The sequence below is a fragment of the Gobio gobio genome, assembly GCF_949357685.1.
Source record: "Gobio gobio genome assembly, chromosome: 19".
Taxonomy (NCBI): domain Eukaryota; kingdom Metazoa; phylum Chordata; class Actinopteri; order Cypriniformes; family Gobionidae; genus Gobio; species Gobio gobio.
Genome location: NC_137112.1, coordinates 6,033,844 through 6,048,421, shown reverse-complemented (window position 1 = coordinate 6,048,421; position 14,578 = coordinate 6,033,844). Strand labels below are relative to the sequence as shown.

The 14,578-nt window shown below is 37.6% G+C and overlaps 2 protein-coding genes across 17 annotated transcripts in view; both read right to left on the bottom strand.

Moving 5' to 3' along the window:
• traf3ip2b (TRAF3 interacting protein 2b) overlaps positions 1-14,578 on the bottom strand; it is a 1,379,907-nt gene that overhangs the window by 73,041 nt on the left and 1,292,288 nt on the right. The window lies entirely within an intron of this gene.
• The window catches only part of slmapa (sarcolemma associated protein a), a 107,923-nt gene that overhangs the window by 86,909 nt on the left and 6,436 nt on the right, over positions 1-14,578 (bottom strand). For 4 of the 16 annotated variants that reach the window (XM_079844533.1, XM_079844534.1, XM_079844538.1 and 1 more), the window contains exon 1: positions 12,720-12,846. The exons of the other annotated variants lie outside the window; for them this stretch is intronic. The gene's annotated coding sequence lies outside the window, so the exon portion shown is untranslated. Of the gene's footprint in view, positions 1-12,719; positions 12,847-14,578 lie in introns of those variants that run through there. 16 annotated transcript variants of the gene reach the window in all.

Sequence of the window (14,578 nt, the reverse complement as noted above, 5' to 3'; positions counted from 1 at the left end):
TAAGCTTTTCAAAACATGCACACCGCAGGGAAGGCGCCTGAATGGATGCCCTTTAAATTTAATAACTAGTAGTGAATTATAGAAAATAAAAGAATGGATACTTCTCTCTGAATGGATGGAAATTACATTTGCATTTATTCAGAGAGGAGACGTTTCTACCCCAAACATCATAAGCACACTTGTTCATAAGACTCAACAATATCTACTACAAGTTTTTAAATAACTAAAATAATAGTAAGTGCTTCTGTTGATGGTTGAGGATAAGTGCTTGCAGAAGAGGTGGAGATTCAGATGTTTCTTTAAAGTCTCAGCCGATTGGGTGGAGGTTTGCAGCTCATTCCACCAGAGAGGACAGAAGAGGGTGAAGGATTTGGAAAGCGACTTTCTGCAACATCTACACTAGTGCTCATAATAGACATTCATTCATTAAAGGGGATACATCATGAAATTATCCACGTTTAAAGGCCCTTTCTCAACGGACGAAAAAGCGAAGTGGAAAAACGAATATTTTGTGTGCGAATAGTTTGCGTCAAAACCATTCACATCAGCCGCGACACGAATTTGCGACGTTTCAGAACTCCAACATCCCAAAACATTCGCGGCGACAGCTGAGAAAACACGGACACTTCATCATCCAGTGAAGACGAGCTTTTCACTTTATTTAAAAGACAGAAAAGAAGGTTTGAAGAGGAGTATGCTATTCTTGTAGAGCTAAAACTTTATCATGGCCGGTCCCACACTTACTTTCAAATGTCCGTGGGACAATTTGAGGAGCTCCTCCAGAGACAGTAGCACACATTCACTTTCCATTGTCACGGACACAATTAGGTTTAGAAAAAAAATCTACGAGTTTTAACTCAGAAGGTTAATGTTATCGTTGTCTGTAGCCTAGAGTGGGCAAATGCAGCTGCATCTGTACAGCTGTAAACACATACAGTTGTAATCTTGTGAGAAATGCGATACCTGGCAAACGTTAATGTTGATCGTGACCTTTGTTTCCTTGTATGTGATTGGTTTAAACTAGGGCTGTCAAAAGATTAATCGCGATTAATCGCATCCAAAATAAAAGTTTGTGTTTACATAATATATGTGTGTGTACTCTGTTAATTATTATTTATATATAAATACACACACATTCATGTATATATTTAAGAAATATTTGCATGTTTATACTGTATATACATTTATATAATCTATAATATATATAAATATAAATATTTTATATATAAAAATAATATTTTTTTCTTAAATATATACATGCTTGAGTGTGTGTTTATATATAAATAATAATTAACAGAGTACACACACATATATTATGTAAACACATACTTTTATTTTGGATGCGATTAATCGCGATTAATCTTTTGACAGCCCTAGTTTAAACCTTTCCTGTCACTGCGAGTTTTAAAAAATCGACATCGAAACTAAAAAAATAAACATAGTTTTTTTCGCTGCAGCATATTCACGTTTGGTGTGGAAGATCTCATAACACAAACAGCTGATCAGAAAATAAAACCATCGCGCAAATTATTTGCGCGTCAAATTCGCGTCAAATGTGAAAGGACCTTTAGTCCTATAATCGGGTACCTGGTGCATTTCCCAACCCAGAAACATAGACTGTAAAAAAAAATATGGACGTAGTGTCCATGACGTCACCCATAGGATTCTGATAGGGGCTGGGTATTGACACCAATTTCACAATTCGATTCGATTTCGATTCACAAGCTTTCGATTCGATTTTCGATTATTTTCGATTCAATTCAATATCGATTATTTTGGATATGTATCAGGTATAATATATGGAAAATGTTCTCAAGAAAAACAAATTTCAACAAGTCAGTTGATACTACATTAGCCTACTAATATTGAAGGTACAAATTAACAGATTTGTATACAAACACTTAAATGACACAAAATTATGTTTTTTATATATATAATAATAAAGTTATAATAACTTTACAATTACATAATCATAATTCTACTCCAATTAGATTTTTGAAATATAAACATTTAAATGGTGTGGCTGTCATAAAAACTTGCCAGTTTTATTCATACATACATACATACATACATACATACATACATAGCCTACATACATGCCTATGTAATGTGGTGCATATATTTAACAAAATTCTCCTCTCTAGAGTTAAGTTTTCTAGCTGACTAACGAGTTTATGGACACTGGATATGGTTTTTCTGAGGAAAATGTGACGTTACATGACATTTACAAGCCGTTTTACCGACGCCTTTCTGCTGTTGAAACACTGACTTAGCGATTCTATGTGACATGATACGGATTTCGGGAAGTTTTCCTGTATCTTTTAACATACTTTCAGAAGCTCATTCGTGTTTATTTCGCGCTGTAACTGGTATTAAAGCAGAAGAGAAGATCCGTTCATGTTTGCTCCGCGCTGCCGGTTCTCTTGAGCTGAGCTGCGGCAGAGCGATCTCACACCACAGCGCCAAAACGGTATATGTTTTTGAATTTCGAAAAAAAAAATAGATGTAATTTGAAATCTGAGACTTTGTTTCATATCAATAGTAATAAAGCACATAGATTATTGCTATTTATTGGATGGGAGGCATGCTACAATGTTTATTTCATCCATTAACTGAAAACAGGATGACTAATCGATTCTTGGGATTTAAGAATCGATATTGTTTTGTAAAAGAGAGAATCGATTAAAATTGAGAAATCGATATTTTTTTACCCAGCCCTAGATTCTGAAGAGCCTTTCTGAAGCGCAAAGTATGGATGAGATGGCCGTCGCCATCTTGTCAGTGTGTCATCGCGTCACTCCCGGATAACAGAAAATGGGCAAAAAGGCGGGACGTGGGCGGAGCTGAGGTGATGTGATGACTAACAGACAGCAGACAAACGGCTATCCACCTGTCACTCAAAGTGGCCACGCCCTTAATTATGCAGAACTTTAAGGCTTTATATAATGTAAATGAATGAGTAATAAAAAAAATTCACCCCCTCACAGTCGTCATGAAGGGCAAAATTAGCCGTATAGACAAAAACCACAATTTGTCCCAGACTGTAAACATGTGTTCTTCTGCTGTAAAGTTGGGCATTTTAACATGAGCTCAATGAGATTCTGCTCCTTCTGGAGTCTGTCTCTAGTGGCCAGTCCATGAACTGCAGTTTATGTCACTTCCGTATCGGCTTCAAGAGAAACTGCAGGAGGTGCCGCTTGCCCAGAAAACGTGAAAAGTAACTTTGTTTTTCTGAGATTTAGGAAACATGCCAAGTTCAAATACTTGTTTCTCTCAAAAACAATGCAGCCAGTTATTCTACTTGGAAACAAGCGTTCTGTGTCTGTTTTTGTTTTGGTCTGTGTGATTCCGCCCTCTGCCAATTTACCCAATATTATTCCAACACCCGGGGTCGCCAGTTGGCGGAAAAAAAACATGGAAGCAATAAACAAACTTGGTCAGAGATTGCGGTTGTGTATTCTCAATCTGGCAACCCGTGAGCGAGTCAAGTCTGAAGAGAAGTCTCAATATTTTGAATTTGGACTGCAGAGCCCATTTCAACAGCTAGCTGTCAATATTACATACTGCACCTTTACATTTGTTCAGCTAAAGGCCATGTTAATCATACGATGCAGAGAGAAGGGCTTGAGAGAAGGGCTTGATCCTCGTGGCAGATATAAATTGAAAATGGGATTGATTTAAAAGCTACAAAGGAGATCAATGAAAGTGTTTACAGTAACTTATAAACCAAAAGAAGAACGTAGTGAATTTAGTGATGGCTCGCAAAGGGTTTGGACGAAAACATGAGAATTTGTAGTCATTTGTAGTATCTTAAAACAGGGCTTGATGCATGTTTGAAATATAATTCGTAGTATGAGCGTCCAATCTGCATACCAACAAATTAACAGGGAGGATAAAGTGGATTACAGCGCTGTAGAAGTATGACAGAGCTTTGTGTGGTGTCGAAAACTCCACATTTAAGAGATTATTATGACAGCATGGATTTATATAGATAACATATGATCCAATTAAGATGTTATTAATTGTGTTGACAAGATCTCATTAGAACACAGCGCTCACACAAGAGTCCTTTTCCAGATATACCTATGATTTGTTATGTGTGTGCAAATTGAAGTTACGGTTTCTTCGAAAGTGGTCTGAATTATTAGAAAACATTGCTGAATGACACTACATTAAGTAGCCCCGTCACCACAACAAATTAATATCTGCGACCAAAATCCATGACTGTAAATAAGATAGTTTACCAAACAGACTATAAGTGTCATAACAGAATGTGCTGAGGATGTACTTTCTACCTCAAGACATGCACTATATTGCCAAAAGTATTGGGACGCCCCTCCAAATCATTGAATTCAGGTGTTCAATCAAACTTCATGGCCACAGGTGTATAAATCAAGCTCTAGTGCAGACGCTTCTACACACATTAGTGAGAGAATGGGCCGCTCTCAGGAGCTCAGAGAACTCAAGCGTGGGGCCATGATCGGTTATCACCTGTGCAATAAGTCCAAATATTACACTAAATATTCCACGCTCAACTGTTAGTGGTGTTATAACAAAGTGGAAGCAATTGGGAACAACAGCAACTCAGCCAGACCAGTGTGTAGAGCTTCAAGGAATGAGTTTCCATGGCCCAGCAGCTCATCCGAGCCTTACATCACCAAGTGCAATGCAAAGCGCAGGATGCTGTGGGGTAAAGCGCGCCACTACTGGACTCTAGAGCAGTGGAGACGTGTTCTCTGGAGTGACCAATCACGCTTCTCTGTCTGGCAATCCCATGGACGAGTCTGGGTTTGGTGGTTGCCAGGAGAACGGGACTTGCCTGACTGCATTGAGCCAAGTGTAAAGTTTGGTGGAGGGGGATTATGGGGTGGGGTTTTTCAGGGGTTGGGCTTGGCCCCTTAGTTCCAGAGTTCCAATGCTTCAGCACACCAAGACATTTTGGACAATTTCATGCTCCCAACTTTGTGGGAACAGTTTGGGGACGGCCCCTTGCCTACAAAGTGTCGGTCCATAAAGACATGGATGAGCAAGTTTGGTGTGGAGGAACTTGAGTCCTGACCTCAACCCGATAGAACACCTTTGGGATGAATTAGAGCGGAGACTGAGAGCCAGGCCTTCTCGTCCAACATCAGTGCCTGACCTCACAAATGCGCTTCTAGAAGATTCCCCATAAACACACTCCTAAACCTTGTGGAAAGCCTTCCCAGAAGAGCTGAAGCTGTTAGAGCTGCAACGGGTGGACCAACTCCATATTTAAACCCTACGGATTAAGAACGGGATGTCATTACAGTTCATGTGCATGGAAAGGCAGGCGTCCCAAAACTTCTGGCAATGTAGTGTACCTTCTTATAATATCAGTACTTTCTGACATCTAGCCAGCTGCAGATGAGAAGTGAGACAGCGTCCTGTACAGCTGCTCAAGATCGAGGGTGTGGGTCGAACTGGGTGAATTCATATTAGGAAGGAGGCGGCTCTGATAGCTAAAGTCAGCTGCTAGCCAGTTGTCCTCGACTTCGTGCTGCCTATAATAACAACAGACTGTAAAAACGGGGTGCAAATGGCATCAGACTATTTTAAGACTCGACAACAGAACTCACACTTTGACAGAAAATATGCAACTGCCTGCAGCTAAAAATGCACATGAGCAACCTCAGAGATGATCAGCTACACAATTTAATGAAACCTAAAGAGATTCAACCATCAATATATATATCAGGTAATTTACTTGTTAGGTTTATGACATAATTCATTGGTGCAACCAATATAGGCTCAACAAAATGAATAATGTCTAGTTAGCATAAATGAAAATAACTTTTTCCAAGCAATGAATAATTGATGAGTGATGTTAGACCCACATCACATGGATGAACTCTACTCTTCTGTTTCCATGGCATCAGATAAAGACAAAGAGTTACAAATCATGATGCATGAATACATTTAAATTCGCAATAAGACTAGCTGATATTTATAGAGTTGCCAGGTAGAACAAGTATTTCAAAAAGCTCTTTTTAATTTAGACTTTGAGCAGATGGTGATATTTACATTTGGATAGTGGTATTTATATACGGATACTAAGGATCACCTAAAACTAACAAAACTAGTGATACCAATAACCAGATAACAGACAGCCATGACCTCATATGACTATCCATAACGATCTACACTCAACTCTTGCACAGTTGCAAGTCATGATGGCGATGTATGTATAGTGGTTTCCTCGTTACCATGGTCAAATTCATTTTACATGTTCAAATGGATCTAGCACATAGCTCTCAATCAAGTATTTAGACGTATTCACTTCGAGGAAATGCTACTGGTTGTACTGGTTGCCGAATATTTAAACTTAATTCCTCTCAAATTTAAGTCAGATTGGGAGCCGAACATGTGTAAGTGAAGCAAAACTTCCGTCATTTGCATTATTACAGAAATGATAGTGGGGAAAGTTATATTTATATATCACAGGAATATTAAATCAGGTTTATATCCATTCTGGTATTATATGCATATGCAATAATTACAATCAGTAAACACGAATAACATCTGATGATACTTTGAGATTCTGGTTATAAGAGATTCCATTGGAGGTACAGAAGGCTCAAAGAAGGACACAAACTACTCAAATTACTCAACTCAAACTACTTATCCAGCAGCACCTGACCAATCAAGAATAGCACTTATTCTTTTCATTTTCTGTTTGCCTATTTATTAAAATTAAAAATTGTTATGTGCTAGATTAACTGAGACTTGCATATTGTTGCCCTTGACTGTTTTAGTTGCTTCTATTGCTCTCATTTGTAAGTCGCTTTGGATAAAAGAGTCTGCTCAATGACTAAATGTAAATGTATTTCTACTTACAATGTATCCATGCAAAGAGCAACACTGCAAGTTAGGGCTTAAAAACTTCAGGTTGAGTAATTTATTGATCAGTCTGAAAATGAAAACCAGGGTTATTTTTATATCACTGACCTATTTTGTATTGTTTTGTCTTCCCAGTTTACACATTCAAAAGATTTTAAACCATTCCTGCGCTAGAAGAGGCAAAAGAGAATTTAATTCGGTACTCGCACACTTTCCTCTTTTTTTACTCGCACGATTCACATATCCTTGCACTTGAATGGACATAAACACAAAATAATGTCAATAAAAACGTCTCGGCAAATAAACTCGTAAACGCGGCCGGTTATGTCTTAAGTGAACGTTAACAGTTGAGAAAGAAATCAGATGTGTATCGTTATATTGGAAACGTGCATTAGGTCTTAAAGTGACAGCAGCCTATAAATGTTGTCTATACTGATAATCAAACAACAAAACCCACAGTTTGACAGGGGTGGTTGATTATGATTTCACCTTTTTAGCTTTAGTTAGAGCATCAGCAACATCTGCAAAGTTACGACGCTCAAAGTTCAAAGCAAAGGGAGATATTTACTTTTAAAGAAATTGCTTTTTAAGACTGGGGTGCACGATATTCACAAAAATGTGATATTGCGATATCGATAATGAATATTGCGATATCGATATTAATTTCGATATTTTTAAGCCTATGTAAAATTACAAAAGTTACAGAAAATGCATCAAAATAGATTCATAACAAAACAAATTCTTACAACACAAGGTTTAAAGGTTTTCAACTGACAGTCATATTGGACTGGTTCAACATGAATAAATAAATAATAATCATATCTGGTTGTACAGTAGGGATGCAACAATACAGTTAGTCCACGGTTCAATACATACCTCGGTTTTTAACCACGTTTTTGGTTCGGTTCTGATGGCTTGTCACATCAGTTTTTTTCTATTCTATTCTTAGCCGACAGGAACAGAAAGAGTTATTATTATTTTTATTATTATTTTTTGTTTTTATTGCAATACTCTTTTTGAATTTTACTTAAAAGACTTGGAAAAACCTTACTTAAAACTTTACTTTAAAAAAACCTTGTACACATTCCTAGTGTATAGTATAATATAAAATAATATATATAAAGATTTACAGTGGCAGCTCAGAGCAGTACAGCATGAAAGTGTATGAATAAATGTAAAATTAAAGAGAGAGTTCACTCAAAAATGAAAATTCTGTCCTCAATTACTGGCGCTCAAGTTGTTTTAAACCTGAATAAAGTTCTTTCTTCTGTTGGACATAAAATATATTTTAAAGAATGTTAGAAACCAACAGTTGCTGGTCCCCATTGTAGGAAATAATAATATGAATGTCAATGGCTACCATCAGCTGTCTGCGTTCAACAGAAGAAATTAATACAGGTTTGAACAACATTAGATGAGTAAATAATGACATTGTTTTAGAGGTGAACTGTCCCTTTAAGGACTAGCGGCAGCATGTTCACTAAAGGCTGCGCTTCTGTCAATGTAAGATCTCTACACATCTAATACACAGACACACAATTTTACTTTCACTATAGACATAACTGACTGTGTTTATGTTAACCATGTGTGTATTTGACAGTATTAGCGCAATAAGAATACTTAGTCCAGTAATCACGTGTTTGACAGGCTTTTAGTGCGCGAGCTCAGCGCATGTTAAAACAGTGCATGAGCGCGCAAATGAAATGTTTAACCGGTAACGTAATGCTTTTAAACGCATTCAAATAATGAACTTTAGTGATTGTGAATAACTATAGTGTTCCGTGAGTATAACTCTCTGACACCAGCATTGCAAGCGTGGCTAAACACCCCTAACTTGTGCATAGTGATCGGATATCTGCTCATATCAGCGCGTAGACTGAAAGGCACACTCAAACAGAGCCGAAATAAACTGAGAGAAATATTTAAAACGGAGAGAGATAAAAATAGGCTTGTGGTGGTTCTTAACTATTTCATCTTCTCCCTGAGCAACACTCATTTTCTTACTTTTGTGTTCTTTCTTTTGCTCCACTTGCTCCCTTCGCTCTCTCTTTAGGTCCTTTCTTTTCTTTCTCTTCGTTTTGTTGTGCGCTGGTGTGTGCGTCGAGCCGGCCCGACAAGTGTGTGTGTGTGTGTGTGTGTGTGTAGAGGGAGGGAGAAGTGAGAGAGTGACGGTTAGCTTTGGAGCGAGTAGGAGGGACCCGGTTTTTAAAAAAATAGATCCGATAAAGAATGTATATACTGTACAGTGAAACGCGTCTCATTTTGTCATAAACGAAATATCGCATCATTATCGCGAGACTCACGATATAATATCGGGCAACGTGATATCGTGATAACGATATTAAATCGATATATCGTGCACCCCTGTTTAAGACTACAACAAACGGCTGTTAGGGACTACACAAGCTTCCTCCTGGGTTAGTGACATCACTAACCCTGAAATTTACATAAACCCCGCCCCCGGGAACACACAACAAAGGGGACAAGATTATCATGACAGAATATGCTAATCAATGACTTGATGTTAACTACTAAATTCATCAACTAACCCTTCAGAAAAGCCCTGTCTCATTCTACATGCAGTCACTTCTTCTTGAGTCTCTCCATCATTGTCTGACTCCGGTTTGAACATAAAAGGCTGAACAGTTTCATTTATCAGAGCTGCTAACTGGAGTTCTTGAAGCTCCGCCCCTTGAACAGAAGCTCATTTGCATTTAAAGGGACACACAAAAACGGCATGTTTTTCCTCACCCTCAAAAAGTGACCATTTTAACATGTTATAAAAAATTATCTGTGGGATATTTTGAGCTAAAACTTTACATACACACTCCGGGGACATCAACAATCAGAGACAATCAACCACTCCTTTAAATTTATACAGTGAACACTATAGTCACTTTAGTGTTATTTTACATTTAATCATTCAATTTCTGTACCTGAAATTAATACTACAGTTTGACCTTACTTAATTTGTAACTTTGTTGTATTGTATTTATCTATGCTTGTAATTAGTTCTTATTTTTTACTGACCGCTCACTTGCCTTTAATAATGTTTGAACTTTATTAGTTAGCCAAGTACACTGAAAAAAACAGGAAAAACACATGTTGTCCAATTTACTTAATCGTATAATTTGTGATCTACGCAACAAATTTGTGTTTCTCTTCTAAACATGATTTCATTGCTTTCGATTAATGTAATTCTATAAAATGTGCAATCTACCAGATTACATTATTTGGGGTGAATGTGAACCAATTAAATTCTCGAAAATGATTTTCGAGTCAGCATTCTTTGCTTGGGACTTGACGACAAGAGTAAAATTGTTGAAATTAAGTGTTATTTTATGTGTTTTTGGGCAAAATGAGAAAAGGGGGAGACTTTATATTGTTTCTTAGTGTTTAATGTTTAATTATGTTGGAATTATTCGAACCATTTAACGGTTTAATGGTTACCATAGTGGAGAAGAGCGGAGCGATTGCTTAGGCTGAGGACTGACTCCGCACATGTCATTAAAGAGCATTTCACACTTAGCACTTAGCATGTATATGATGTGCTATTGCTGGCAAATATAATGAAAGCTACTGAGTACAGCGTTATAGATCAGTCAAGTGACAACAAAAATATACAAAAATAAACTTGTGTGTTTTGATTAAAGAGGCAGGGTCTCAAGCTCCCCTCTGCAGCACTGTTGTTAGGGAGCCATATTAAAATCATTGTGAGACTACTCAATTCGGTTACTTAAAAATTACTCAATTCCATTATGTTGAAATTATGTGAACAAATTATGTTTGTTTAACTTAATTGATTCATGTGGAACCGATGTACATGATTAAATCATGTAAATCCAACACAACATTTTTTTCAGTGTAGTTTTTGCTGTGGTATCACAGTACTTAAAAGTGTGCTTCAAGTAATAAAAGGAAAGCAAAGTTACCCCCACCCCCAAAATATTTCTTAACATCGTAATATGATCTGAACCGAGAGTTTTTTGATCCGATGAACACCTACTGTTGAACAACACAAGGAGATCAGAGCAGATAAGGGCATTCACAAACTCAAATCATAAAGGAAAACATAATGAAAAGTAGGACTGTGCAATATATCAAAATTATCGTTCATATCATAGTGTTCATATCGTGATATGCATATCGCAACGACACACAATATCTGAATGATTTTAATATGCTACTTCAACATTGTGAAAGTCGACGCATATAGCAGAAAATAGACTGGGCACACGACTGTTACTTATGTGACTTGCTTGACATTAAAAAGAGTTATTAAACGCAATAACTTGCGAAAAACAACTCCTTGCCGTCTCGCGCTGTCTGACACACACACCGAAACGTGCGCACAAGCCGCCTCTCTGAAAGCGTGTGAATCGTGATCCCTTCAGTTCTGTTATTAAGCATTAGGTCTAGAAGTGACAGCCTGCTAATACAGTAAACCAGTCAAACAATGACGGCTGATTTTAGTTCTTATTTTTAATAACAAAGATAAATAAAAATAACAAAAATAATGGTCCACCCCTTGTTCAGGTGTCTTTGTTTACCTGGATGTTTTTGATGTTAAGTTTTATGTTTATATAACTATATATTACCAAGTCAAGCAAAGAGTTTTTGGTATTTAAATATTGGCATTACATGTTTTTGTTCGTTTACATTGATTTTAAAATTCTATTGTCAGTTTCGTGACATACATTTTTGCTAAAACACTGCTGGTCACTTTCAGAAGTTGTAGCGATGCTTTCTTTTCCCAGAAAGAATGTGAAACACACAAACGGTATCATTCTCAGTTTTTAAATATTTTTATTTAAAATATTATATTTAAATAGATTTTACACACTTGAAGCAATATCGTATCGCATATCGCATTATTTAACAAGGCATTGCATATCGCATTTTTCTTCAATATCGCACAGCCCTAATGAAAAGTGAACATTAATTAAAAACTGATCTAACATGGACATTTGGAAAGGATGACAGCCTGGACTCTGGCAGGACAGTGTATCTTGGAAACACACTGGCTTCATCTCATGGGTGTCATTTTGCCATATCCATTAGAAGAAATAGCAGTGTCAGACCTAAGAGCAGTCATCCAGACACTCTATTAGCGGCTGTGCAGCTCTGATTGATGTCTATAAATACAAACCACATTCTCAGGCACACAGTTGTAATTGACAACTTCTCAGCAATGCCCACATTTGTATTACACTGCCTCACAAAGCCGGCGGACAGGTGGTGATATTGGCACTATTTCACTTTATGCCAACAATTGGCTGGCCCAGTTTAAATAGCTTCATCTTGGCACCTCTTTCCGACAAGAGACCAATGCCAATAGGAGCTTCAGGTCATTCCTGCGCTCTCCAATGTGGACACCCCATCCCAGAGAGGAAATGGACGGTATTAGGATTCACATTCTTTACACTGTCAATAAGAAGAAGCAGCTGATCATATCTAAGCAACTTAGACCCGGTTGTTAATGGACAAAGGGAGGAATAAAGAACTAGTTAGAAATGATTGCCAAGTAATAGCAATAAGTTAATAATAAACTGCACATGACAAATGATGATGAAATGGCATCCACTTCTAATACGTCACAGATTTACTGTTAAGTTTTGGGAATGACAAGCACATTTAAATGCAGGAGTGTATCCAGTTCTCTAGGTGCAGAAATAGCCATTTAGATACCATATACCATAACAACAATGCATCTCACTGCTGTAACCAAGAAACATGGTTTCAAACGGTTTGATGTGAGCTGAAATGTTGCTTTAAATCAAATGAGATGAAGTCTAAAACAACTATATTGGAATATATGCAGTTATAAAACGAATCATGTTATAAGAATTTCTTAATCTCACCTTTAGGTTCAAGTAAGGTTCGCGGGTCGCAAAATAAAATTCCTTTACAACATCAAAGCCTGCGATTCTTCAATAATCATGTGAGCCGATTAAAGGTTCTCGTTCAGTAAGAGCAAATGCTGTTTGTGAAGGGTTAATTGCTTCACCTCGTGTTGTAGCGTGCAGCACTCCCTTAATTCAAACACCACACCTTAATCTACATGACTGAAGTTAGCAACCATAGCTGCAATTATTTCACAACAGCTGAGAAATTCTCCCTGAGAAAGACCGCCGAAAACCTTCACTGCATCAAACACTTCCTCTTTACAGGCAAAACACACCTACACACTGCCAGACGTACGGAAAACCTCTTTACACATGCAAACAACTAATAAAGAAAGATAGCCTTATATTTAGGGCTGGGCGATAGGGACAAAGAAATGATCACGATAGCATTTTTCATATCAGTGGATATTGATAATTATCACAATAAATGCTGAATTTTTATTTCTTTCAAAGGCAGATTTTTGTTCCAGTTAATTGTGGTTTTAAAATGCTCTTTATTGACAAAAAAACTTGCCAAACAGGTGAACATTTCACAAATCTGAGGTAGAATATTCAAAACATTTATAATGATGAAATGTTTTAATTTAAGTAAAGTAAGTAAAATACTAGGGCTGCAGCTATCGATTCTTTTTGTAATTGATTAATCTAGCACTTAATCGGTCGATTAATCGGATACATTATTTTCCGTGTTTTTAAACAACCAAAACAAATAATGCATAACGAAAATGAAGAGGAAAAGCAATTTAATTTATTTAAGGTCCCGTTTTTCGTGTTTTTTTGAAGCTTTGATTGTGTTTACAATGTGCAATATAACATGTGTTCATGTTTCATGTGTAAAAACACAGTATTTTTCACACAATTTACTTATCTGTATACCGCTGTTTTCACTGTCCTCAAAACGGCCTGAGAATTTCCTCGTTCTATGAAGTCCCTCCTTCAGAAATACGTAACGAGTTCTGATTGTGCCAGCGGGTCCCGTGTTGTGATTGGACAGCAGCTTAGGGCACGTTGCCCGGAAAGGTCCCGCCTCTGACCATAACGGGGAGATGAACGCGCTCAAACTACAGCCCCTGAAGGCCAAACAAAGGTGATTTGACTCCGGGATGAAAATAACAGCGTCTGAACGACATGGCGACAAACGCAACCGAACCGAACGCAACACTTCCTCTTCTCCACGCGGGAGCAACAAGACCACGCCCCCTTTTTTGCGTATTCTTGTGGGCGGAGGTTAGTCGACAAACTGCTCTACTGACGTAATTAAAGAAGGAAGTACCAGGATGTAGTCCAAACCGGCCGTTCGCTGTAGGCTTTGAAAGGGAACTTCTGTCAAATAAAATATCTCGCTTGGCATTGAACTTTGAGCTTTATAATTTTACAGGTATTATTTATGCTCTAACAGCAACATTACACACTAACTAAAGTTTGAAAAATGGGATCACGAAGAACAGGACCTTTAATATGCACAACAGGTTTCATGCTGTAATCTAGCGCTGACATCAAAGTAAATATCTTTTAAGTAGATTTCTACACCTGCAGCATTTACCATTAGGCTAACTAACAAATAATATATCATATGTGGTGAGCCTATTTGCTATGGTAACCTAGCAACCTGTGTGTGTGTGTGTGTGTGTGTGTGTGTGTGTGTGTGTGTGTGTGTGTGTGTGTGTGTGTGTGTGTGTGTGTGTGTGTGTGTGTGTGTGTGTGTGTGTGTGTGTGTGTGTGTGTGTGTGTGTGTGTGTGTGTGTGTGTGTGTTTGTGCGCACGCGTGTGCGTGAGGCTTCATTGCAGTTTGGTACAGCAGAAATACATACATT